Source organism: Calonectris borealis, unplaced genomic scaffold (assembly GCF_964195595.1).
Source record: "Calonectris borealis unplaced genomic scaffold, bCalBor7.hap1.2 HAP1_SCAFFOLD_40, whole genome shotgun sequence".
Taxonomy (NCBI): domain Eukaryota; kingdom Metazoa; phylum Chordata; class Aves; order Procellariiformes; family Procellariidae; genus Calonectris; species Calonectris borealis.
In genome coordinates, this window is record NW_027441454.1 from 1,300,346 (window position 1) to 1,326,870 (window position 26,525).

A 26,525-nucleotide genomic window follows, 5' to 3' on the forward strand; every position below is an offset into this window, starting at 1 on the left:
AAGACATCGTTGAGATGGGAAACCATGGTGGGGATGCGAAATCAGCATTGAGGACAGGACATCAGCAGCAGGATGGGAAACCACTGAGATGGGAAGTTGCTGTGCTATGAAAAATGAAACCATCGCAAGGCTGGCTGAAGCAGGCACTGTCATAATGATCGCCATGGGGACGGACCCCCGGAACGCTGATTGCCCCAAACCAACCCCACTCTGACCGACCGCCACGGCAGGTACAGCAGCAGGCTCCCGCTCCTCCTGGTGCTCCTGCCCCCCCGGTAACCCCCCAACCCACGCTGCCCGCCAATATCTCACCCCATCACCTCTCGTCGCTTCCCCTAACAGAGAGGTTCCCTCTCCGGCTCCCGATGGCGTCGGAGGTGCCCGGCGTGAGCTTCACCGCCCCGGCCATGCCGCCACGGGTCACTGCCGGCGTGCTGCCCCCTGTCCTGGGGCTGCCGGTGTCCTGTGAGCCTGCCCAGCTCCACACTGTCACCTCCCAGCTGGCCCAGGACACCGCCTTGCAGGGGGTGCCAGGGCCCCGGGGGGCCCCGGGGCAGGTGGTGCAGCTCCCCGGCGTGGTGCCGCTTACCCCCGTGGCTGCTCCCTGTCCCCCTGCCTATGGCTGGGGACAGCAGGTGGTGACGGGGACGCTGGTGCCCCGCCAGCTGATAGCTCAGCATTGGGTGCAGGGCCTCCCTGTGGTCCACACCCTGCCCGGCAGCACCAAGCAGCCGTTGGAGGCCTCTGACAATGACGTGGTGGTCATCGAGGACAACGTCCCTGCTGCCAGCCCCCACTGGCCCGCCCCGGCTCTGCCACCCAGCAGAACCAAGACAAAGCCTAAAGGTGAGGTTTGGGGGAAGGCAGAGGCCGCAGGCGGGCGTCCCGTGCCCAGGAAAGCTTGCGTTGCCCCGGGGTTGGGCTGGCTTTGATTGCTTTTTCAGCAGGGGTGACCATCCCGGAGGCCCCGGAGAAGCCCCTGGACCTGCCCGACCTGGGGCCAGATGCCTTTGCTGAGGCCTTTCCTGAGCTGGCAGGGGACAACCTGCAGTTTCAGGACGAGCAGTCGTTCACCGTGGACATCGCCGACACGCTCGCCTGGCTTGACACCATGGACGGCAAGGACACCGTCCCTGATGTCCCCGAAGTTCCCATCAGCCCCTGCTTGATCGCCCTCCTCAACAAGTTCCCCGACCTCTCAGAGTACGTGGCGGAGGGCAGCTGCCCCAAGGAGCCAGCGTCAGTGGCGGGGCTGGGGGACAGCGAGGACACCACCCCTGATGAGCCCAAGAGCTGCACCTTGACCGCCCTCCTCAACGAGCTCTCCAAGTGCGTGGCAGAGGGCAGATGCCCCAAGGAGCCAGCGTCAGTGGCGGGGCTGGGGGACAGCGAGGACACCATCCCTGATGTCCTCGACATCTCCGACAGTCTCACCAGCACCGCCTTCCCCAACCAGCCCCCCGACTTCTCAGAGCACGGCGCGGAGGGCGAATGCCCCGTGGGCTGAGTGGCGGCAGCGATGCTGGGGGACACCGACCCCTTCTCGGGGGTGGCGACTTCCCCTTTGCTGGACCCCAAGGGGAAGCAGGGCGGGGTGGCAGCGGTCCTCCCCACCGGGCTGATGGTGAGTCCCGTGGAGACTTCTGTGGAGAGTCCCGTGGAGAGTCCCTTGAAGGGTCGCCCAGAGAGTCCTCCGGAGAATCCCCTGAAGTGTCCTCTGCTGAGCCCCGTGGCTGCCCCCCAGCGCCATCCGCCCCACATGGCCCAACTGGCGGAGGAGGCGCTGCGGAGGCAGCCCCGGGTGGTTTTGACCCACTTGCCGCTGTCGCTGGGCATCGTCTCCCGCCGGATGGTGCCCAGATCGGGTGAGGCGGGTGGCCAGCAGGCCAAGCGCCCCACGCCAGCCGGCACCCCCAGGACACAAGAGACCTCCCCGTGGGACAACACGCCACCCAAGAAGGGGAAGAAGATGGTGGTGTGCTGGGTGGTAAAACACTCAAAAACCCTGCGGGCGGGGAAGCTGGATGGGGACGGTGCGGCAGCAGGCAGCAGCAGGCAGCAAGCGGGCAGCAGCAAGCGCAGGGCATCTGACGGCAACAACGTGCCCACCAAGCGAGCCAGAACCCTGAGGGGTTCTTGAGCCAGGGGACAAAGTGCTCCACGCCCCCCTGACCGCTGTTGATAGGCTGATAGAGAAGGCGTGGAGCACGGATCCCTGCGACGTGCGACCTGCACCCGCCCACTCCAGCCCCAGCCCTCGCCCATATCTCTCTTTCTTTCTTAAGGCATTAAAGGTTTGATGTTCGTTTCACAGCGCCTCTGCCTGCGGTCATTCGTGCAGCGGGAGGTGGGGGGGAGTTAATGCAGCCCCGGCCGCATGCGTAGATCTGACCCTCCACCTCTTCACCCCAGAATATGAGGAACCCCCCATGATTCCAGATGGAGACATTTAATCAGAACCTTAATTCCTGGACTCGGGGTAAACGAACTAGAAGGAGCTCTTAACAATCTATCCGCTACCATGGAAGCCGCAGGCAATCGCACAGTAGGTGCCACTTCAGCCTTGCAACAGGGAAATTCTTCTTGAGCTTTGATAGTAGGACAAATCGTCTCGTACTTGATGTGCTTACCCTGCAACAAGGAGGTGTCTGAGCATCGACTCACACCACCTGTGGCACCGACGTTAACAATCTCGACAAATCGAACACAACGTCCGTGCCATTTCCAAACATTGACAAACGATACATCAAATCGCAATACCTCCTGGAGTTTCACCTTCTGACCTGTTTAGTTGGGCACCATCCGTAAATTTGCAAAACATAGGAACGAAAACTCTTATTAGTCTAATATTCTTTAGCCCGTTAAGAAGTTTGGTTTGGATTGTGATTAAGCTTTGCTTTGCCATTTGTCCTAGAAGCAAACGATCAAACACACTGATAGGGATTAATCTTGCATTTCCCCCCACTTGGGAAAGCCCTCCTCCTCCTCCACCACCTCTCCGTTCACCGCCCAGCCATTTCGCACGTGGAGAGGCAAGAGAGGCTCGCGCTCTCACTCTGCAGGGCTGTTACCCCCACCGCTGGATCACGCTGTTACCACGCCGTAAGGGGTGGAGTGTGGCGAGACGCTCCTGGCCTCAGGGATGGCACGGGACAGTGGAAAGCGCTTACATAGTGTGCTTGCGCTGCTCACACAGCTGCACGGACCCACTCGCACACAGAAACCTGTGACCAATTGCATATAACTCCTTGCGGACCACCAGCCCTTCTGAGACACGTCCAGCTTTGTACGTAAAGGTCGTGCCTACGTCAACCTGTCAGTCTTACGACTGAACAGAGAAGGCGTGATCCCATCAATAAGGTGCCCCAACACTGACTCGCGGTCCAGGGGTGCTGCCCAGCGAAGGAGATGTCCTTACGTCATGACGGAGAACACGACAGGTCGACAATTTCCCCGACTGTTGCTCATCAACAGGTAAGATTAATCGTTAACGGTGTTGTACCTTGCTGCCTTGTACACGGCAAGTGAGATTCCCCCTTCTCTCTTTTGCTCATGCTCAGCTTGCTCCACTCAGGCTTCATTATACTGATTGTCAATTTATGTTATTATAATGAGGTTGATCAGACCTGGTCTGTAGGCTGTTGTTGTTTTCTCGTTCGATACCCAAAGAACCCTTGCTGTGTGACAGGCGTTCACCTCTGATGGAAGTCTTAAGCAATAGCCCACGTTTGGCAAAGAAAGCTGGCGAGAAAGGCACCAGGACGCACGCAAAGAGAAAGCCCGACAGAAGTTTCCTCTGCCGATCTAAAAATTGAAGGGAAAAAAGGACTCAAAAACCACAGCGGCCTTTTCCGTCACCCCGATTTAAAGCAGAACGAGCAGCTTTTATTTTAACAGCGTTGAAGAAATCCCTAATAAGGCCTCCTTCAGAACACTGCTTCAGGGTTCAGGAGGCTCAGGTAGACCAGATTAAATGCTCAGAGCTACCAACACAGAACAGGGAAATCAAGAAAGTATTGTATAAAGCAGTATTTGTACAAGGAAGAAAAAAATTCAGCTTTTTCATGATTATAACAACTGTGATGTTTACTTCAGAAGAAGATGGGAATGAGGGAAAATACCCTGCCTAGGTTGAAGGTAGAGCATGACCAGTTCATGAATGACCAGCGATTACTCCGTCCAGAGAGGGCAGGAGAGACGTCCCAGGATTAGGGTGAATTTTACTTCTGAGGAAACAGCAGCAACAGCCTGGCAGCGTGAAGGCTACAGACGACTACCGAGAAGACTGCAGTGCCAGGCTTTTTGTGGGAGCGTTATCCTGCAATGGGCTTTGCCTTGGCAAAGCAGCGGCAAACCAAACAGTGCCGCTTGAGCACTGGAACTACAACGGCACCATCCCAAGGGGCCCAAGTCTGTAAGACTCGATAGACTTAGCTGAGAAAATGAGTCCAAATGAAACATATATCCAGGAGATAAAACTGTCGGCAGGAGCTGGCTCATCCTGGGACTCGGGACCACTCAGGCACACGACCTGCCGTCCAGAAGTACCCGTGAAAAGACCTCGACTGCACTTGAGATGTAAACGCTGCCAAGTCATCTCTTATTTGCATCACATACAGAGCAGCCAATTTAGCAAATTGACCCTTACTTCTACTGAAACCTTCCTTACAGACAGCTCATTTTCTGTGTTCGTAAACTGTAGTTAAGACCTGTGCTAGCGCAAAGGCTCGAACCCTGCCTACGGCGAAGAAGCCGTTTAGACAAGCCCCAGTTTTCTTTCCTCGCTGCTGGCTTGCTTCCCAGAAATCAATCAATACCCAAAGCTCTCTATGAAGACTGCATAAAAAAGCCAACTGCAAGTGCCTTTACTTGCCACTGTTTTTGTCAGGCAGCATTCTAGGAAGAAACTAGCTTGTCCTGCTTCTTTTGCTACAGCTTCGTTACTTTCAAAGATGACAGTTTTTACCTCTGCTACTCCAATACAGCCTCACAGCCCAGCAAAATCGTACTGCAGGAGGAAACCTTCACTCTTCCTCTTGCTTACCAAAGTCCAGGCAGTGTTAGAAAACAACAGCAAAAAAGCAGCGCGCTCTCATGTTTTACGGAGCCCATTATATCAGCTGTTCAACATTAAGTCCGACTCCAGTCTGAACCCCAGAATAAGAAATGCCGTCTTAAAAATTTCCAGAAAAGAGAAGGCCTTTGAAGTGGCAAGACAAGAAAACGTTCATGAAAGCCCCATCATGCAAGTACACATCCCTGATCACAGTCCAACTGCACCGTCACCTGAGAAAGCCATGTTCCATGCGAACTGGCAGCCACTGACATCTGGAAAATAGCTCAGGGTCTCTTGTTTATTAGCACAAAGCACGCAGGTTGGAGTTAAATCCAGTTGGCGGCTGGTCACGAGAGGTGTTCCCCAGGGCTCAGTACTGGGGCCGGTCCTGTTCAATATCGTTATCAACGATCTGGATGAGGGGATCGAGTGCTCCCTCAGTAAGTTTGCAGACGACACCAAGTTGGGCGGGAGTGTTGATCTGCTGGAGGGTAGGAAGTCTCTGCAGAGGGACCTGGACAGGCTGGATCGATGCCTGAGGCCAACTGCATGAGGTTCAACAAGGCCAAGTGCTGGGTCCTGCACTTGGGCCACAACAACCCCAGGCAACGCTGCAGGCTTGGGGAAGAGTGGCTGGAAAGCTGCCCAGAGGAAAAGGACCTGGGGGTGCTGATTGACAGCCGGCTGAACATGAGCCGGCAGTGTGCCCAGGTGGCCAAGAAGGCCAACGGCATCCTGGCCTGTATCAGAACTGGTGTGGCCAGCAGGAGCAGGGAGGTGATCGTGCCCCTATACTTGGCACTGGTGAGGCCGCACCTCGAATCCTGTGTTCAGTTTTGGGCCCCTCACTCCACGAAGGACATGGAGGTGCTGGAGCGCGTCCAGAGGAGGGCAACGAAGCTGGTGAAGGGCCTGGAGCACAAGTCTTATGGGGAGCAGCTGAGGGAACTGGGGTTGTTTAGCCTGGAGAAGAGGAGGCTGAGGGGAGACCTCATCGCGCTCTACAACTACCTGAAAGGAGGTTGTAGCGAGGTGGGGGTCGGTCTCTTCTGCCAAGTAACTAGCGATAGGACGAGAGGAAATGACCTCAAGTTGCGCCAGGGGAGGTTTAGATTGGACATTAGGATAAATTTCTTTACTGAAAGAGTGGTCAGGCCTTGGAACAGGCTGCCCAGGGAAGTGGTTGAGTCCCCATCCCTGGAAGTATTTAAAAGACGTGTAGATGAGGCGCTTAGGGACATGGTGTAGTGGGCATGGGGGTGTTGGGTTGATGGATGGACACGATGATCTTAGAGGTCTTTTCCAACCTGTATGATTCTATGATTCTATGATAGCAAGGAGAATACTATTAAATTCTCACACTTCCCAAACTATTTGGATAGTACGGCCTGTGGCCTAATAAAATACAAGAAATCAGTTTTCTCAGTTTTTGAAGGCTACTCCTTCACGGTAAACCCCTTTAATTCAATAATTTGAGCAGTTTATTCTTTTTCTAGACAAAGTGGTGGGTTACTTTTATGGCTGATGTCTTGGACTGGTGTTTTTATTTGGGTTTTGTGGGGTCTGGTGAGGTTGGCATTTTTAAACTTACTGACAGGAGGGGCAGAGTTCATCTTTCAGGGCTGATATGCCTGTGCTTTACTTTGACAGGCAACTACTGTGTTCCTAAAAGCATAAACATGTGCGTTTATAAATGATGAGACATTTACTGATTAATTTACAAGCCACACTGAAAAGAAGTTTCCTGTAGTGATGCTTCCTTCACAATTAAATGTATTTTTTAAATCCTTTTTAGCTGAAAATTGACAGCTTCCTTACCCCTTCAACTTTTAAGCAGCTGTGAGCATTTGACAAGGGTCCCTCTCTGAGATATTCTGGAGCAAGAAGTTGATCTCCAGCGGGTTTGGTTAGTTTAGCTTCTTCTCCTTAACCACATAGGCACTCTTAAGCTGTCACAGGTTTGGACTTTGTTTTGAATACCAATTACACTAGGTTGGAAATGCCTCTTCCAGTGACACTTGGAGGATATAGTGCAGACTGTCAGACTACAGTAGAGGTTAACTATTGCTCTGTTTTGATTGTAGAACTTGAATATGTGTTTAATTTTTCATGAACAGATTGATGACTTCTGCATCTATTTTTCTGGCCCAGCTTATTAAGGTATATCTATATTCTTGTCAAATACTTAAAAAAAAAAAAAGTGTTTGCTTTGTATTTTTAAATCTTATACTGTGCTTTATAGCTGGATAACTGTTGTAATGTGAACAAAACTTTAATTTATTTTTTAATAATTTAAAGTTTTTATCTTAACTTTAAAATGTGTGTATATTTTGATACTATCCTGTAAAGAGTATCTGCCAGTTTGGGAAGAGAGAATGCCTCAACGCAGTATTACTCATCTTCAAGACACAAAGAAGCAGCACTTCAGAAGCTGTTTACTGTTTTTCATACTTTTCGTTCATTTTGCATTGGAAACTAACACAATTTTCACAGAAGAATTTAATTGGCTGTAAAGTATGGACATTTCAGGGGGGGTTGCAAGAGCCAAAATAGAAGCGTTTCTGGAACATGGACAACTGCATGGCTATTTTTGAATTTCTAGTCATTATAGTTATAGATCCATTCTTTGAATGCTGCACAATTTCATAAATTGTAGTATATATATAGTGGACAACACAACCTAATTTGTTTGATCGCAGACTGTGTAAATTGTGTAAATGTACCTAATTGTTTACAGGAAAATACCAATGCGTATGTGTGGCATATTAGCAAACGTGACCTTCTGAGACTGTTGTAATGCCATGTTTTGCTATGGAACTGCTTGCATTTTTTGCTCAACAACATGTAACTTTGTATGGGAAAGCACTAGGGATTGCACTTTGTGAAAAGGCGCAGTGCTAGCCAATTAAATTACTAGTCTTTGAAGTTACAAAGATTAGAGAAGGCAGGGCCTAATGCAGAGGAGCCAGTTCTTTCTTCTGAAAATAAAGGCTGGAGTTCATTTCCCAGAAAGAGAAATCTCTTCCCACTGGTAACTTCTCTCTCTCACTGCAGAAATGAAAAAAAAAATAGTTTGGAAGGTAGCCACCAAAAGAAATTGGTCTCCATTAGTGCTGTCCCTAAACGTGTCCTTGGTTCTGTAAACCCCTGTGAAGTTTTACTCTAAAATGTGAAAAACTGTCCAAGTGTACGCATTTAAGCTTTCAAGAAAATTTAAGTATTTCAGAAAAATACAGGAACGTAACATGAAGCAGCTCAGAACTGTTCCTTACTCTAACCTCCTCAGTGCAGACTGGCTTAGCATGGAGGCAGTGTGTTGTAAGAAGTTTTCTGTTTTACTATGTATTAACTGCCATAGTTGAATTTTGGTCTATTCCTAGTAATGTTTTTTGGATGTGTTTTGTAAACCGCTTGGGTTCAAACAAATTAGTCAAGTATCTGTAAAGTCTTCTGTAAATGTTAATGGAAATGATTTCATAGATGTCGATCTGGATTATGTTACAGTTGAGAAAAAGCTGTGTATATGAAACAACCCTTCAATAAAATGTTGAAACAAGTTGGTTGCTTTTGTGAATGAATGCATCTAAAACCAAAACCATGAGTGTTTGATCTGAGTGATAGGTGCTTGAAGGTCCAAATCATTTACAGTCACTCCCTTAGACCCTGCTTGTATCCGGACTCGTGTGTAGTAAAAACATTTGAACAAATACTACTTAAAAAAAATCAGCTGGCTTCAATCATTTGAAGATCCACTTCTGCATGAGGTTTATATTATGATTTGTATGTTAAAAGGACATGGCGAACTAGAAAAAAATGCAGGTTTTGCTTATTGTAGTTAAATCACTTAATATGAAGAACTTAGTAGAGCGGAACATGCAGAGCCTCAGGTTTTGAGGGCCTGTCCCAATCCAATATCGGGGGAGGTTTCGATGTGATCCCAAGAGCGAGATTAAGACACAAACGAGGTGAAATGACGTATGTCCTAAACAGCTTCTATTATCAAAAGTAAAAGTTAGTAGCGATAGGATAGCTAGAATAAAGACAGAAATCAAGCAAGCGTTCGGGATAGACCTGCAAGAATAGTCACTGCCATGGATCCGCGATGTCTCAGAGTCCAAGTCTTTTAGTGCTTCGGCAGTGAGCGGTCGCTCCGGGGTCCGCGGTGGGCGATCTCTCCGGGGTCGGCGGTGGTCGATTGACACGGGGGTCGTCTTGTCAGTCCCCTTTATTCCTGGTCGAGGGCGGCGGTTTCCATGGCAACGGTACGTTGCCACATTCCTAGACAACACCGAGTCTTGCTCAGAGCGCATCCCCTGCAAACCGCAGCCCTCAGTGGCCTTGCAGCTGCTCTTATCTCTGAGACAGATCTTTTATAGTTCTTAGGTAAGCAGACAAATGTTCTATAGTTCAGTTTCTCCCACTTTGCAGCGGCTCTTCTTAGATAAGCAATCCTTGAGACAAATGCCAGGACTCACTGACAAATGTTTCAGTTCCTTACACTACCCCGTGGCTCAAGGATTTCCCTTTTTTTTTTTTGGTTTGGTTTTGAGAAAATATAGTTATGTAGAAAAGGCCAGAAAAGAGCATTTCAGAGCATTTCAGAACATTTCATACAATCGGCACTACTGACGGCGTAGTTTGGCGCACAGTGCGAATTTGTTTGACACCGTCAGGTGAAACAGTAGTCACAAATTGCATATTGGTTGCAACATGTTGAATTAACTGTATAAAACACAGAATAACACATGATAAAAACAACAACATGGCAAAACTACATAACAAATAAAATAAAACTCATTTAACCCAGGGCCACCTGGGAGCCAGGAGAAGGGATCAAATTCCCAACCCTTCCAGATATGAACGGGAACATGGGCCAGTTTTCGTATTCCTGCGGTAATTTGTTTAACAATTTTGCCGCTATCATCAATTTTTAAAGAACAGTTGGAGTCATTAAGTTCACCACAAATGCCCCCTTCTTTAGCTAGCAGGTCATCGAGAACCATCCGATATTGGAATATTGCTGTTCACATTTGGGTGGCCTGGTCTGCTAATAGATCCAGGGCATGGGCCGTCTCATTAGTAATAATCTCTAGAACGGCTTGCAACCAAATAATATGATTTAAATTATAGATAGGTTCTCGAACACCGCTAATCCACTCGTTGGGGTTTCAAGTGGCAGGTCCATAATGTTGTATGATACATTGAGGGGTCCACTCGTCCTTACCCCACGTTTGACCACTTCCACCCATTATAGAAGTATCAATGGATCGCCGATATCGATTGAGATCATCATATAACTTAACACCTAATCCGTCACCTCCGTTCTCCAGGAGTAAGAAGAATAAGGGGTGAATTAGCCCCACATAACACACCCCAGTCCAGTTTTTGGGCAATCACTTGTACGCGTGATGTCCACAGATCCAGGAATGACCTTTCAGTGCCCAGGTACCATTTTCAAACAGACCGGTGGGGGTCCGTGGTAATTGGAAATATGTGGTATTACCTGCTCCGAGTGGATGGTTTAATGGTAGGGGTACGTTGCTGCCAGGTATCTTGTAAATGGAACAGGACCAAGCACCGGTGTCATCACTCCAAGAACAATTTTCAGCAGCACTGGTAATGATTTTCGTACGATTGATCAGAGACCAATAGGAAGGAAATATTTTCCAGTGCCCGGTCTCTTTTACCCAGACCCATCCCAGCTCGCGAGGTACAAAAGGTTCATTATTGTAGTTAAGCATTGTCTTACAGCCCTCAATGAAGCAATGGTTTCCCTATAGGTCCAATTACATTTGCTATTTCCCACAAAACCACCACCCTCCTGTGTGTGATTTAGACAACATTCACCTCGGGTCAGGTATTGTACCGTCCAGGGCTGTGCGTCCTCGCTCCAATAGGAATCATTTTTGGTCTCGCTGTAATTACTCACTAACCATTTAGGAGAAAGGGGGATGGAGGTCCATGGCCATCTTTCTAGACCAAATGGCCCTCCACATACCCAACAATTGGTAAGATTAAAGGTATCAGCTTGTTGACCTAAAACAATAAATTCATTTTGCCATGATGAGTCAGAAAGGAGGGAGGAGGAGCTTCCCCAGATACTAAAGACAGTGATAATGGTCGATCAAGACATCGTTTACGATGGTATATCAGACAGCCTATGAAGATTAACAAAGAAATCACCAACAAAACCACGCAGACAATCAGCAGCTTCATGTATTCCTTCTGGCTGGCTTCGGAGTCTCTACCTGAAAGAGAAAAGAAAACAAACTCAGCCCATTTTAAGGAACCGGAGGCAGGTTATCGTTAGAAAGATGGAACAATCCACCGTGCATTAATCTTGTGTTCCTTCCCGTGAGCATCTTTTGCCTTCCAGGCATACTTGTTCATTGGAGTATCCAGTACCAGGGGTACGGTTCCCACAGTGGGGAGTTCAACCAAAACTGGTTGGCCTGGAAAATGCAACGGATTTTTAGGGTGATCAGGGCCATATGAGGCTGGTATAATGGTTGGGGCCCTCGGACAGAACGCAGTAATTTTCGGGCATCTGTTTATACCCCAGCGACTATTGACACTAGTCACCGCACCCCACAGTGCAGTGCACTGCACCCCACCACTTCACCAAGGAGGTGACGCCACGCACGCTCCGACCTACACCCTGGTGGGAGCTCCAGCTCTTCTGGCAAGAGGATGCTGCTGCAATACCGCTTGTGGGGTCGGGCAGCACACGGAGCTGCAGCGAGGGCTGGGGGCTGACACGCAGAGCGGCACCGGCTGACGAGGCGGCAGACGTCGAGCCAGGTGTGCGGAACGGCTGCCTGGATGGGAAGCTCTGCTGCAGGAGCCTATGCTGACCCAGCCCTCCTCCCGCCTGGGTGGAAGCCAGAGGCACAGTGGCACAGAGCTGCTGGCTCCCGCTGGGCTGCAGGCCCCTCACAACAGGGCTTTCGCAGCAGAAAATAAAAAGGGAATTCTGCTAATCATCTGCGCTTGCTGTTCTTTCTCAAACATAGGGGCTAAGGCTGTGCAGCCTGCTGGGAGAGCTGATGGAGGATCAGCCGCAGGCAGTGAGCTCTCCCAGCCACAGGAGACGGGGCTCCTGCACACATCAGCTGGTGCTGAGACCGGTGCACGCGTTCATCAGGGGCTCGGCTCAGGCACGCTCGCCCGTGCAGGACCTTACAGGAGGGCTGGCTGAGCTACACCTGTTTCATGGGGATATGTCCCGGTTTCGGCTGGGATAGGGTTAAATTTCTTCCTAGTGCTGTGTTTTGGATTTAGTATGAGCAGAATGCTGATAACACACTGATATTTTCAGTTGTTGCTAAGTGCCCTCCTAGTCCAAGGACAGCTCCCGTGCCTACTGACTGAGCTAGGTACACGAGATGGGAGGGAACATAATCAGGACAGCCAGCCCAGCTGGCCAATGGGGTATTCCATACCATGTGATGTCATGCTCAGTATATGAACGGTAGGCGTGATCCAGGAAGTACCGATGGCTACTTCGTTATCGGTCAGCGCGGGTGGTGAGCAATTGCATTGTGCATCACTCATTTTCTATATTCTATCATTATTTATTAATATTATTTTTCTTTTTCTGTTCTATTAAACTGTCTTTATCTCAACCCACGAGTTTTTCTCACTCTTACCCTTCCGATTCTCTCCCCATCCCACTGGGGGTGCGGGGGGAGTGAGTGAGCGGCTGCGTGGTATTTGGCTGCCTGCCAGGTTAAACCACGACAGTCCTTTTTGGCGCCCAACGTGGGGCTCGAAGGGTTGAGATAACGATAGATCTGACCAAAGTGTGTTAAGGCAAAATTGTTATAAGCATTCATTGTATTGATTGGTCACAATGTTGATGTATTGGCTGTCAAAGTTGTGGGGCTGGCTCTCAATGTTGGGTCATGTAATACCTTGCTTGCAGTATGTGTTCCCTTTTGTGCTGTTTATCATTATTCGGAACTGGGCCAAGATTATAACTTTGCTGCTGTTTTATGAGGTGATAAAATCATTGGTCATAAGTCTAATCTGGTATCTGTACTCGGCACTGCCATCATTTCTGTACCTCGGGAATCACCTCTTAGAAATTATTAGTATTTGCACTTTTTTCTCCTTGGAGAATGAATTTAAGGGGGAGACGGGATGGGACACTTTCTCCCACTTGTTCATCTTCCCTTCCATATCGTCAGAAACTCCTTTTTCTTCTATCCTCTTCATGAAGATGTCCACAATATTCCCTGAGAATTTTGAATATCCTTGGGATGTTCAAACAAGCATGATCATATTGCTATGTCTCCTGAATGTGGTTCAGGCCTTGTTTAGGGTTAAACAACTCTTCAGGAATACTGTCCAGAGATCAACCCTCAGGAACAAGAAAAGAGGGAGGGCAAGCAGCGGTGCCTCATCGGGGCGGGCGGAGCGGCGAGTCTCGGGGGCGGCTACAGACACGGTGGCTACTCAAAACCCCACGACAGGCACTGCGGCTACTCCAACCCCCATGACAACCCCTGTGGCTACTCAAACCCTGGCAATAGTCACCGTAGCTTCTCCAACCCCTGCGACAAGCACTGCAGCCACTCAAGCTCCGGCAACAGGCACTACAGTTACTCCAACCCCCATGACAAGCACTGCAGCTACCCAAACCCCAGCAACAGGCACTACAGCTGAACCAGAGGACCAACCCTTGCTGGCATCCGTTGCCCCTGTACGGAAGAGGAAATCTTGGAAGCGGAGATCAGGTCGTTTAGAAAGGGATGATGAAAGAGCAGGGACATCACGAGGAGAGGAGGAGGAAGAGGAAGAACTCATAAACAAGACAGAAACCACCCGATCCCTATCCCTGAGTGAGCTGCGAGATATGCGGAAAGATTTCAGCCGTCGTCCAGGCGAGCATATTGTTACCTGGCTGCTCCGATGCTGGGATAATGGGTCCAGTAGCCTGGAATTAGAGGGGAAGGAGGCCAAACAGCTGGGATCCCTTGCTAGGGAAGCGGGTATTGACAAAGCAATCGGAAAAGGGACACAGGTCCTCAGCCTCTGGAGGCGACTGTTGTCAGGCGTGAAGGAAAGGTATCCCTTCAAGGAAGATGTTATATATCGCCTAGGCAAATGGACCACTATGGAGAGAGGTATCCAGTACCTGAGAGAACTAGGCGTGCTGGAGGTGGTTTATAGTGACCTGGACGACGGCCGAACACCCAAAGATCCAGATGATGTCCAGTGCACCCGACCCATGTGGCGGAAGTTGGTACGGAGCGCACCAGCATCGTATGCCAGTTCGTTGGCAGTACTGTGCTGGAAAGAGGAAGAAGCACCAACGGTGGATGAGGTGGTTAACAGACTTCGGGATTTCGAAGAAACTATCTCCTCCTCCTTTGTCTCGGCTGTAGAGAAACTGTCCCGAGAGGTCCAGCAACTCAAAGACGATAGGTCCTATTCTCCACCTGTACGGACCAGTATCTCATCCATTAGGAGTCAGCGTTTTTCTCCTCAAGAGAGAGGATATCGAAAGTACACACCACGGGGCACCCTGTGGTTTTACATGCGTGACCACGGAGAGGACATGAGGCAGTGGGATGGAAAACCTACCTTGACCCTAGAGGCACGGGTACGTGAGTTGCAAGGAAAAACAATCACACAAGGGGGTTCTCTCAGGAAAAATGAAGCTCCAGTTTTCAGGAAAACCCTGTCCCACGACGGTCCAGTTTCCAGTGAACAGTTCCCCAGACAGAGTAGAAGGGCTGATCTTACTTTGGACTGTAATGAAGGAATTCTTGACTCACGTTTGCAAGAAGTGAGAAGCGGATACTATGACCAGAACTAGAGGGGCCCTGCCTCCGGCCAGGTGGAGGAAAGGGACAACCAGGTTTACTGGACTGTGTGGATTCGATGGCCTGGCACATCAGAGCCACAGGAGTATAAGGCTCTCGTAGACACCGGTGCACAGTGTACCCTGATGCCATCAAGCTATAAAGGGGCAGAACCCATCTGTATTTCTGGAGTGACAGGGGGATCCCAAGAGTTAACTGTATTGGAGGCCGAAGTGAGCCTAACCGGGAACGAGTGGCAGAAGCACCCCATTGTGACTGGCCCAGAGGCTCCGTGCATCCTTGGCATAGACTATCTCAGGAGAGGGTATTTTAAGGACCCAAAAGGGTACCGGTGGGCTTTTGGTATAGCTGCCCTGGAGACGGAAGAAATTAAACAGCTGTCCACCTTGCCCGGTCTCTCAGAGGACCCTTCTGTTGTGGGGTTGCTGAGGGTTGAAGAACAACAAGTACCAATCGCTACCACAACAGTGCATCGGCGACAATACCGCACCAACCGAGATTCCCTGATCCCTATCCATGAGCTGATTCGTCGATTGGAGTGCCAAGGAGTGATCAGCAAGACTCGCTCACCCTTCAACAGTCCCATATGGCCAGTGCGAAAGTCTAATGGAGAGTGGAGACTAACAGTAGACTACCGTGGCCTGAACGAAGTCACGCCGCCACTGAGTGCTGCCGTGCCGGACATGCTAGAACTTCAATATGAACTGGAGTCAAAGGCAGCCAAGTGGTACGCCACCATTGACATTGCTAATGCCTTCTTCTCCATCCCTTTGGCAGCAGAGTGCAGGCCACAGTTTGCTTTCACTTGGAGGGGCGTCCAGTACACCTGGAACCGACTGCCCCAGGGGTGGAAACACAGCCCTACCATTTGCCATGGACTAATTCACACCGCACTGGAACAGGGTGAGGCTCCAGAACACCTGCAATACATTGATGACATCATTGTGTGGGGCAACACAGCAGAAGAAGTTTTTGAGAAAGGGGAGAGAATAATTCAAATCCTTCTGAAAGCCGGTTTTGGCATAAAACAAAGTAAGGTCAAGGGACCTGCACAGGAGATCCAGTTTTTAGGAATAAAATGGCAAGACGGACGTCGTCAGATCCCAATGGATGTGATCAACAAAATAACAGCCATGTCCCCACCAACTAGCAAAAGGGAAACACAAGCTTTCTTAGGCATTGTGGGTTTTTGGAGAATGCATATTCCAGATTACAGCCTGATTGTAAGCCCTCTCTATCACGTGACCAGGAAGAAGAACGACTTCAGATGGGGCCCTGAGCAACAGCAAGCCTTTGAACAAATTAAACAGGAGATAGTCCATGCAGTAGCCCTTGGGCCAGTCCGGGCAGGACAAGATGTGAAGAATGTGCTCTACACCACAGCCGGGGAGAATGGCCCTACCTGGAGCCTCTGGCAGAAAGCACCAGGGGAGACTCGAGATCGACCCTTAGGGTTCTGGAGTCGGGGATACAGAGGATCCGAGGCCCGCTACACTCCCACTGAGAAGGAGATATTGGCAGCATATGAAGGGGTTCGAGCTGCTTCGGAAGTAGTTGGTACTGAAGCACAGATCCTCCTGGCACCCCGACTGCTGGTGCTGGGCTGGATGTTCAAAGGGAGGGTCCCCTCTACACATCATGCAACCGATGCTACGTGGAGTAAGTGGGTCGCACTGATCACACAACGGGCCCGAATAGGAAACCCCAGTCACCCAGGAATCTTGGAGGTGATCACGAACTGGCCAGAAGGCAAAGATTTTGGAATATCCCTAGAGGAGGAGGTGACACGTGCTGAAGAAGCCCCACTCTATAATAAACTACCAGAAAGCGAGAAGCAATATGCCCTGTTCACTGATGGGTCCTGTCGCCTTGTGGGAAAGCATCGGAGGTGGAAAGCTGCTGTATGGAGTCCTATACGCCAAGTTGCAGAAACTGCTGAAGGAGAAGGTGAATCGAGCCAGTTTGCAGAGGTAAAAGCCATCCAGCTGGCCTTGGACATTGCTGAACGAGAAAAATGGCCAGTACTTTATCTCTATACTGACTCATGGATGGTGGCAAATGCCCTGTGGGGGTGGTTGCAGCAGTGGAAGCAGAACAACTGGCAGCGCAGAGGTAAACCCATCTGGGCTGCCGCATTGTGGCAAGATATTGCTGCCCGAGTAGAGAACCTGACTGTAAAAGTACGTCACGTAGATGCTCACGTGCCCAAGAGACGGGCCACTGAAGAACATCAAAAGAACCAGCAGGTGGACCAGGCTGCTAAGATTGAAGTGGCCCAGGTGGATCTGGACTGGCAACATAAGGGTGAATTATTTATAGCTCGGTGGGCCCATGACGCCTCAGGCCATCAAGGAAGAGATGCAACATATAGATGGGCTCGTGATCGAGGGGTGGACTTAACCATGGACGCTATTGCACAGGTTATCCATGAATGTGAAATGTGCGCTGCAATCAAACAAGCCAAGCGAGTAAAGCCTCTTTGGTATGGGGGACGATGGTTGAAATACAAATATGGGGAGGCCTGGCAGATTGATTATATCACACTCCCACAAACCCGGCACGGCAAGCGCTATGTGCTCACCATGGTGGAAGCAACCACCGGATGGCTAGAAACATACCCTGTGCCCCATGCCACTGCCCGGAACACCATCCTGGGCCTTGAAAAGCAAGTCCTGTGGCGACATGGCACCCCAGAAAGAATTGAGTCAGACAACGGGACTCACTTCCGAAACACCCTCATAGACACCTGGGCCAAAGAGCACGGCATTGAGTGGGTCTATCACATCCCCTACCATGCACCAGCCTCCGGGAAAATCGAACGATACAACGGGCTGCTAAAGACAACACTGAGGGCAATGGGTGGTGGGACATTCAAGCATTGGGATACACATTTAGCAAAAACCACCTGGTTAGTCAACACTAGGGGGTCTGTTAATCGAGCTGGCCCTGCCCAATCAAGACTTTTACGTACTGTAGATGGAGATAAAGTTCCTGTCGTGCACATAAGAAATATGCTGGGGAAGACAGTCTGGGTTACTCCTGCCTCTGGCAAGGGAAAACCCATCCATGGGATTGCTTTTGCTCAAGGACCTGGGTGCACTTGGTGGGTGATGCGAAAGGATGGGCAAGTCCGGTGTGTACCTCAAGGGGACTTGATTTTGGGTGAAAATAGCTAATGAACTGAATTTTATGATGTCAATTGTTATATGATATTGTATATCATTATTTCTATGGTTGCTATCAATGGTATAGCAGTGAAAATCACCCAGATTAATGAAGAATGAACTAACTCCGATGAAACCGAGCAAAGTGCAACGATGATAGAACTGGACGAGCGCAGCAGTACCAAAATGAGAACTGGCTTCAGGATGCAACAGCCCAACACCACACACCATCCTTCTGGCCCTGAAAGACTGTTATGACAGATGGAGCCCAAAGTTGTGGACTAAAAGAACTCAATGGACATTTATATATATTTATGTATATATATATGTATGTATATGTATTATATGTATATATGTATGTATATGTATTATATATGTATATATATAAAAAAGATAGTGGTGATTAATTGAAAGGTATCGAAAAATGTGAGACCTAAGCATAATGTAAATGGTATGGAATAAGGGGTGGATACTGTCCTAGTTTCGGCTGGGATAGGGTTAAATTTCTTCCTAGTGCTGTGTTTTGGATTTAGTACGAGGAGAATGTTGATAACACACTGATGTTTTCAGTTGTTGCTAAGTGCCCTCCTAGTCCAAGGACAGCTCCCGTGCCTACTGACTGAGCTAGGTACACGAGATGGGAGGGAACATAATCAGGACAGCCAGCCCAGCTGGCCAATGGGGTATTCCATACCATGTGATGTCATGCTCAGTATATGAACGGTAGGTGTGATCCAGGAAGTACCGATGGCTACTTCGTTATCGGTCAGCGCGGGTGGTGAGCAATTGCATTGTGCATCACTCATTTTCTATATTCTATCATTATTTATTATCATTATTCTCCCTTTTCTGTTCTATTAAACTGTCTTTATCTCAACCCACGAGTTTTTCTCACTCCTACCCTTCCGATTCTCTCCCCATCCCACTGGGGGTGCGGGGGGAGTGAGTGAGCGGCTGCGTGGTATTTGGCTGCCTGCCAGGTTAAACCACGACACGGGCCCAGGTGTCGGGTTGTCTCCCTGAGTCTGATGAGGGGGCGCAGAGAAGAAGGACACGGTGGTAGGGAAGGGGCGCGTCTCAGGGACAGCAGGCTTGGGGTCAGGCTGTGGGGCTGCGAGAGCCCATGGTCCCTGGGGAATAATCCTGCTGACAGAGGCATTTCCATCCTGCTGCCCACAGCCAGTTTCTAGTCCAAGTGTCTCTCTGATGGTCCCGTGATGCACCCCAGCGGGAGCACCCATTTCCTCACCCTTGGCTTTCCAGCTCCTCTTTCCCCCAGGCCCTGTCCGGGCCATGCTGGTCCCACAGTGCAGAGGCCATAACAGAGCTGCCGTGTCAGGGTAAGCCCTGGGCTGTGGCCCCACACAAGTGAGCCCTAAGGTGGCCGCAGTGCCCTGAACACCCCAGCCAGCCCCAGGGGACATCACGGCCATGGATTACCTCCCACAACAGTTAATCATAGAATCATAGAATCATACAGGTTGGAAAAGACCTCTAAGATCATCGTGTCCAACCGTCAACCCAACACCACCATGCCCTTTACACCATATCCCTAAGGGCCTCATCTACATGTCTTTTAAATACTTCCAGGGATGGTGACTCCACCACTTCCCTGGGCAGCCTGTTCCAAGGCCTGACCACTCTTTCAGTAAAGAAATTTCTCCTAATGTTCAATCTAAACCTCCCTTGGTGCAACTTGAGGCCATTTCCTCTTGTCCTATCGCTAGTGACTTGGCAGAAGAGACCAACACCCACCTCGCTACAACCTCCTTTCAGGTAGTTGTAGAGCGCGATGAGGTCTCCCCTCAGCCTCCTCTTCTCCAGGCTAAACAACCCCAGTTCCCTCAGCCGCTCCTCATAAGGCTTGTGCTCCAGGCCCTTCACCAGCTTCGTTGCCCTGCTCTGGACACGCTCCAGCACCTCCATGTCCTTGTAGTGAGGGGCCCAAAACTGAACACAGCATTCGAGGTGCGGCCTCACCAGTGCCGAGTACAGGGGCACAATCACCTCCCTACTCCTGCTGGCCACACTATTCCTGATACAGGCCAGGATGCCGTGGGCCTTCTTGGCCACCTGAGCACACTGCCGGCTCATGTTCAGCTGCTGTCAATCAGCACCCCCAGGTCCTTTTCCTCCGGGCAGCTTTCCAGCCACTCTTCCCCAAGCCTGTAGTGTTGCATGGGGTTGTTGTGGCCGAAGTGCAGGACCCGGCACTTGGCCTTGTTGAACCTCATACAGTTGGCCTCGGCCCATCGATCCAGCCTGTCCAGGTCCCTCTGCAGAGCCTTCCTACCCTCCAGCAGATCAACACTCCCGCCCAACTTGGTGTCGTCTGCAAACTTACTGAGGGAGCACTCGATCCCCTTGTCCAGATTGTTGATAAAGATATTGAACAGGACCGGCCCCAGCACTGAGCCCTGGGGAACACCGCTCGTGACCGGCCGCCAACTGGATTTAACTCCGTTCACCACAACTCTCTGGGCTCGGCCGTCCAGCCAGTTTTTTACCCAGCGAAGAGTGTACCTGTCTAGGCCGTGAGCCGCCAGCTTCTCTAGGAGAATGCTTTGGGAGACAGTGTCAAAGGCCTTACTGAAGTCCAAGTAGACCACATCCACTGCCTTTCCCTCATCCACTAGTGGGTCACCTGGTCATAGAAGGAGATCAGGTTGGTCAAGCAGGACCTGCCTTCCATGAACCCGGGCTGGCTGGGCCTGATCCCCTTGTTGTCCCGGACATGGCTTGTGAGCACCCTCAAAACCAACCGCTCCATGATCTTCCCCGGCACCAAGGTCAGGCTGACCGGTCTGTAGTTCCCCGGATCCTCCCTCCGGCCCTTCTTGTAGATGGGAGTCACATTGGCGAGCCTCCAGTCGTCCGGGACCTCCCCAGTTAACCAGGACTGCTGGTAAATGATGGAGAGCGGCTCGGCAAGCTCCTCCGCCAGCTCCCTCAGTACCCTCGGGTGGATCCCATCCAGCCCCATAGACTTGTGAACGTCCAGGTGGCATAGCAGGTCATGAACTTCATCCTCTTGAATTATGGGGGGTTTATCCTGCTCATCGTCCATGTCTTCCAGCTCAGGGGGCTGAATACCCTGAGGATGACCACTCTGACTACTAAAGACTGAGGCAAAGAAGGCGTTGAGTACCTCAGCCTGTTCCTCGTCCTTGGTGGCAACGTTCCCCCCCGCATCCAGTAGAGGATGGAGATTCTCCTTGGCACTCCTTTTGTCATTAACATACTTATAAAAGCATTTTTTGTTGTCTCTCACGACAGTGGCCAGGTTGACTTCTAGCCGGGCTTTTGCCTTTCTAATTTCCTCTCTGCACGACCTAACGCGATCCCTGTACTCTTCTTGAGTTGCCTGCCCCTTCTTCCACAAGTGATAAACTGTCCTTTTTTCCCTGAGTCCCAGCCAGAGCTCCCCGTTCAGCCAGGCCGGTCGCCTTCCCCGCCCGTTCTTCTTGCGGCACATGGGGACAGCCCGCTCCTGCGCCTTTAAGACTTCCTTCTTGAAGAACGTCCAGCCTTCCTGGACCCCTTTGCCCTTCAGGACTGTCTCCCAAGGGACCCTCTCGACCAGTGTCCTGAGCAGGCCAAAGTCCACCCTCCAGAAGTCCATGGGAGAGGTTTTGCTGTCCCCCCTCCTTACTTCACCAAGTATCGAGAATTCTACCATTTCATGGTCGCTAAGCCCAAGCCGGCCTCTGACCACCACATCTCCCACCAGTCCGTCTCTGTTTGTGAACAGCAGGTCAAGCGAGGCACCTCCCCTGGTGGGCTCGCTTACCAGCTGCGTCAGGAGTCAGTTCCTGACTGGAACTGAGTTAACGCAGTCCCGCTCATGCGGGAACGTTTCCGTGGCAGAGGAGATTTTGTGTCCCTCCCCTAAAAGAGGTGCTGCTGGGAGCTGAGCCAGGGTCCCTCTCCCTTGGCCAGGGCTTTCACCAGCCCCAGTGCCCATGGGCAGAAAACCCTCTTACACAGGAGTCAGGCGGGGAGAAGGCTTTGACCCTTGGGCAGGACCTGGAGCCCAAAGTGCCCTCCCTCTCCCGCTGGTGGGTCTGCACACCCTCCGGCTCCTCCCTGAAAGGCTCCTCTGCTGCAGGCTGGAAGGTGCGTTGGCTCCCTGTGGGAGCTGCTGCAGCTCAGGACTGCTGCCAACAGCAGGGTCTGGCCCTGGAGGAGGAGAGGGCAGGAGGCAGCTCTTGCCAACATCCTCTCCCACTTCATCATTGCCCCGTTCCCTGCTGGGAGCTACTCCACCCCTGGGGTCACGCTGGGGGGACCTGGAGGAGGCCCAGGCTGCCACATCCCTCTGCTCCATACCCTGGAGCCTTTTTGCTGGCAGCCCCTGTGGGAGAGCAGCGTGCCCAGGGTGAGACTCCCACGGTGATGGGTGACATACATGGGCACTGCAAACCCAGCCTACTTCCCCTGGAAAACTCCCACTAGGGTAAGCTCCAGCCCTGCATCTCGGAGAAATACGGTATAAAAGTGAAGTAAAGAAGAAGAGGGGAGTGTTCTCTTCTGAACGCAGGACGGTGGGGGCCTATGGGCAGCATGGACATTGACCTGCAGACTCAAGGTGGCCCAAGTGGGGACCGGGGAGAAGAGCCCAGTGCCTGTCCTGTGCCACCTCTCCACCAGCTCTGCCCTCCCACAGGTGGAATATTTCTCCCTTACTCTGGCACCTGGTAAAGGTTTGCCTCCTATTCCTCGTGGAGATAAGCCACAGGCCTGGGTGTGCTTGGGGGGCAGCACACCTGGCATTTTGGGGCCTGAACAGTCTGGCCCTGCAGGCTGGGTCCATTCTCTGCAGCAAAGCAGGATTGTCACTGTGCCCCAGACCGGTGGTTTCTCCTGCAGCTCCCGAGGGGGAACTGAGGGTGGTCACAGGGAGACCAACCCTCAGCACTGCTGCCCCACGCCAGGCAGAGCACGGCTGTGGAAAGCCCATGGCAGAGCAGCCTTATTGCTCTTAGTCTGGGGTCACCATTCCCAGGGGCTGGGCACCCTGCAGTGGAAGGTGTCTCACACCCCATTTTTGTTGTGGGTGTTTTTGCCGGGGGAGCAGCCGAGGCACCATCTGGCCCTCCCCGCCTGTGCACGGCTGTGGACAGACCTGTGCCTCCCTTATCCCACCAGCACAGCGTCGACAGAGACACCAAACACCCCAGGAACAAGAGGTGGGCGCTGGCCCCGCCAGTCCCACCTCTGCAGGGCTGTGCCTGACCTCAGCAGTTCCAGGTTCCCTGAGCTGAGGCTCCGCTCAAGCCAGCGGTGATGGTGGAAGAAGGACCTGGAGACAGGCTCAGGGTAAGAAATGTCATTCCTCCAGCTGGGAGTCCCACAGCCCTGCCCAGGCTTGTCCAACTCAGACGCCCCTACCTGCTGGCACAGAGGGGTGCTTCCCATGTGGTATGGGGTCTCCACCTGGAGACAATCTCAGACCCTTACCCCTGGAAAGCCACCAGGGCAGAGTGGCCCTGGTCCCAGAGGACACCTGGGCTGGACCAGCACCCTCAAACCACATCTCTCAGTGCAGCCAGAAATGATTGTAATGTGCTGCTGACATCTGTCCCCTCCCTGGGTCTCCCCACAAGCACACTCTGCTGCCAAGCATTGTCCCTGGGCGGTGGGTGGGGTGGGTCTGTGGCGCAGGGCAGTACCGTGAGCTCAGGTCCAGCACAGCTTCTCCTCCAGGAGAGGACTCAGCAGGGCACACAGCCCTCCCACAGCCCTCCTCACCTCACAGCCAAGCCCTGGGTGGGCAGGAGGACCAGTGCCCAGCTCCAGCCCACACCTGCCTGAGGCTGGGGAGTCAGGGCAAAAGCACCCCTGGAGATGCTGGGGGTTGAACCCAGGACCTTCCACACGCGAAGCAGGCGCTCTGCCACTGAGCTACATCCCCTTGACACCGGCCAGCGGCAGAGACACTCTCCTCCCGTGACGTGTCTATGACAGCACAGCCCTGTTGTCCCCTGGGTGCCCAGGCACCCTCTGCAGAAAACAGCACTCGAATCCTCCTGAGATGGCAGAAGTTGGGACTGCATCTCCGCTGGGGTCTGATCCTGGCACAGGGCTGCACTGCAGAGCGCTGCCCCTTCAACGTCTCTGCAGGGCAAGGGGGCAGGAGAAGGCTCTTGCTGCGGGTGCTGCTCCCACGCTCGGGCCCACTCCAGCATGGGTCAATGAAGAGGAGAAAACCCCTTCCCCTGAGCCTCCTCTGCCACCCAGAGCAACACCCCTTTGGGCCACATCTGTCCCGAACTCCACAGCAGGAGCAGTGCAGCAGGGTGAGGGAAATGCGCTCCCTGGGTTGATGTGCCCCCAGGCTCTGATGGCATCCCAGGGCATGCCATGGAGGGGACATGGAGGCAGACATCTTACACGCCCTCCTCCGGGCACCGGGCCTCCCCCTGCACCCCTCTGTTCCCAGCCTCCCTGGAGGTGAGTTGGACCACAGGCTTCCATCTCCACGGGGCTGGGGATGTGGGTCTGGCTCAGGGACCTTCCCGTTCCTCCAGCACTGGTGACTGTCCTGACAGCAAAGCAGTGCCCTGGACGGCCCTGGCTGGGGTCTCTGTGGCAGGGGGGGTGGGCATGTGCAGCTCTTAACTCAAAGGTGAGGGTTTGACCGCTGGAGTGGTTTAACCCGGCAGGGAGCCAAACACCACACAGCTGCTCGCTGAAATTTAACTCTATGCCAGCTGAAACCAGGACAACCACACGCAGGGATGGTGTCCTCATGGTGGTACAGCTGGGGCAATTGTGTTGCCCAATGCCATAGATTTTTCCCTGCTGAGCCCCTGCCTAGCAGAGAGGGTTTAGGGGAATCAAAACCAGACCACAGTCACTGTGAACTTCTGGAGTCGTTGAGTGGAGTTAAGGGGATGCACTGCTCATCTCTTCTGCTTTGCATACATGGCCCCAAAACCTATCCTCAGCAACGACTCTCCCGTTCTTGCTCCAGAAAGATCTAGAAGGACTCTTTTGGAGCAGTGATAATCCTGCAGGCACTACCCCCGCGGCCAAGCATTTTCAAGCTCGTGCTCAAAGCTGACGAGACAGTAACTTGGCTTGGACAGACCGTCTCTCCCTCTCCCCTCCTCGCACTTGCGCTCACTCACGACAAAAGCCAAACTTCTCTGGAGGTGCATCCCTGAGGAGCCGGCTATGAGGCACCAGAACCGCACAGGGTTAGAACATGCACGTTGCTGTGGGACTATAGCCCAGTATGTGCCATTCCTTGGCCTGACTGGGGAGAGGCTGAGACTGGAGACAGAGGGAGATGGCCTGGGTCACAGCTGTCACTGTGTTCCTGATGGGCGAGCAAGGCTCTGTAACAGCAGGAGGCTGCAAGAGGGGAGCCCCGCAGCTTGTTGGAGCTCGTGAGCAGGTCTTTCTTCCTCTGTGCAGGGACTGATGGCTGTGGGGGGCTGCGGCTGGTCTAGACAGTCCTGTCTGGTGGGTGAGTATATTTGGGCATGGCTTTGTCCTCTGTCCTTGGCACGTCAGAGGTCTTGCTGTGACAAGAGGGAGGGAGGATGCTGCCATTGGGGCCTCAGCTCCAGGGAGTGCGTCTCCCTGGGACTGGGGGGACAGTGGTCTCCCCGATGGGCAGTATGTTCTGGTCTGGGTACTGCCAGGTGAAGGTCCAGGCGAAGGATGTGTGTGAGGATGGGAGCTGTCTGCGCACCATCAAGAATGACAAAGAGGAGAGAGACAAGGTCTTTGCAGAGACCCCACAAAGGAAAGATCCCAGTTGCTGTGGAGCAGGGAAGGAGCGACAGATGGAGACCACCCCAAAGAAGCACTGAATGTAGAGTCCTGCCCAGAGGGAGGCTGGGGACTTGTGGTGCAAGAGGAAGGCTCCTTCTAACCCGCAGATCTGCAGCTACAGTGCAGGGGCAGTGCTCTGGCAAGAGGTGAAGGAGCAAGGAGGGCCAGGGTAGGCTGGAAGAAGGCAGAGAGGCTCTGCAAAAAACTAAGGGAGGAAACTCCTGCAGAAGCCCAGGGTTGAACCAGGGACCTTTAGATCTTCAGTCTAATGCTCTCCCAGCTGAGCTACTTAGGCCCTGTTCCAGCAGCCCTTCTCCCAGTTCCACCCCTGCCAGGCCACACGCTGACACACGTGAGGAGCATTCCTTGGGGAGGTTCCCAGGGAGAAGCTGCTCCCAGCCCTGGGCAGAGGGGACCTGGCCTCTCCCTGCCTCCATGGCCAGGTGGGCTCCAGATTTGGGTGGAGGCCAGCTTACACTGGCCATGCCAAAATGTGTGGGGGACTTTAGGACCAACACGACAGTGGCAAAGCAAGGGGGCAGGCCAAGCACGTGGAACTGCACAGGCTGAGGGTGGAAGAAGTGTGGGGCTGTTGGAAGACCTTATCTCCTTCCCCATGGAAGGCCTCCTCCCCACCCTTTTTTCCCCAGCTCAACTTCCCTCCTTTGTTCCCAGCTCTTCTACCTCCTC

General features: G+C 52.1%; 2 non-coding genes across 2 annotated transcripts; both read right to left on the bottom strand.

The window, feature by feature from the left end:
- Nucleotides 1-23,892: 23,892 nt before the first annotated feature.
- On the bottom strand, nt 23,893-23,964 carry TRNAA-CGC (transfer RNA alanine (anticodon CGC)). The gene has a single exon. It is a non-coding gene; the product is annotated as a tRNA-Ala (tRNA).
- Nucleotides 23,965-26,057: 2,093 nt separating this feature from the next.
- Nucleotides 26,058-26,130, bottom strand: TRNAF-GAA (transfer RNA phenylalanine (anticodon GAA)). Its single transcript has one exon. It is a non-coding gene; the product is annotated as a tRNA-Phe (tRNA).
- Nucleotides 26,131-26,525: the final 395 nt, after the last annotated feature.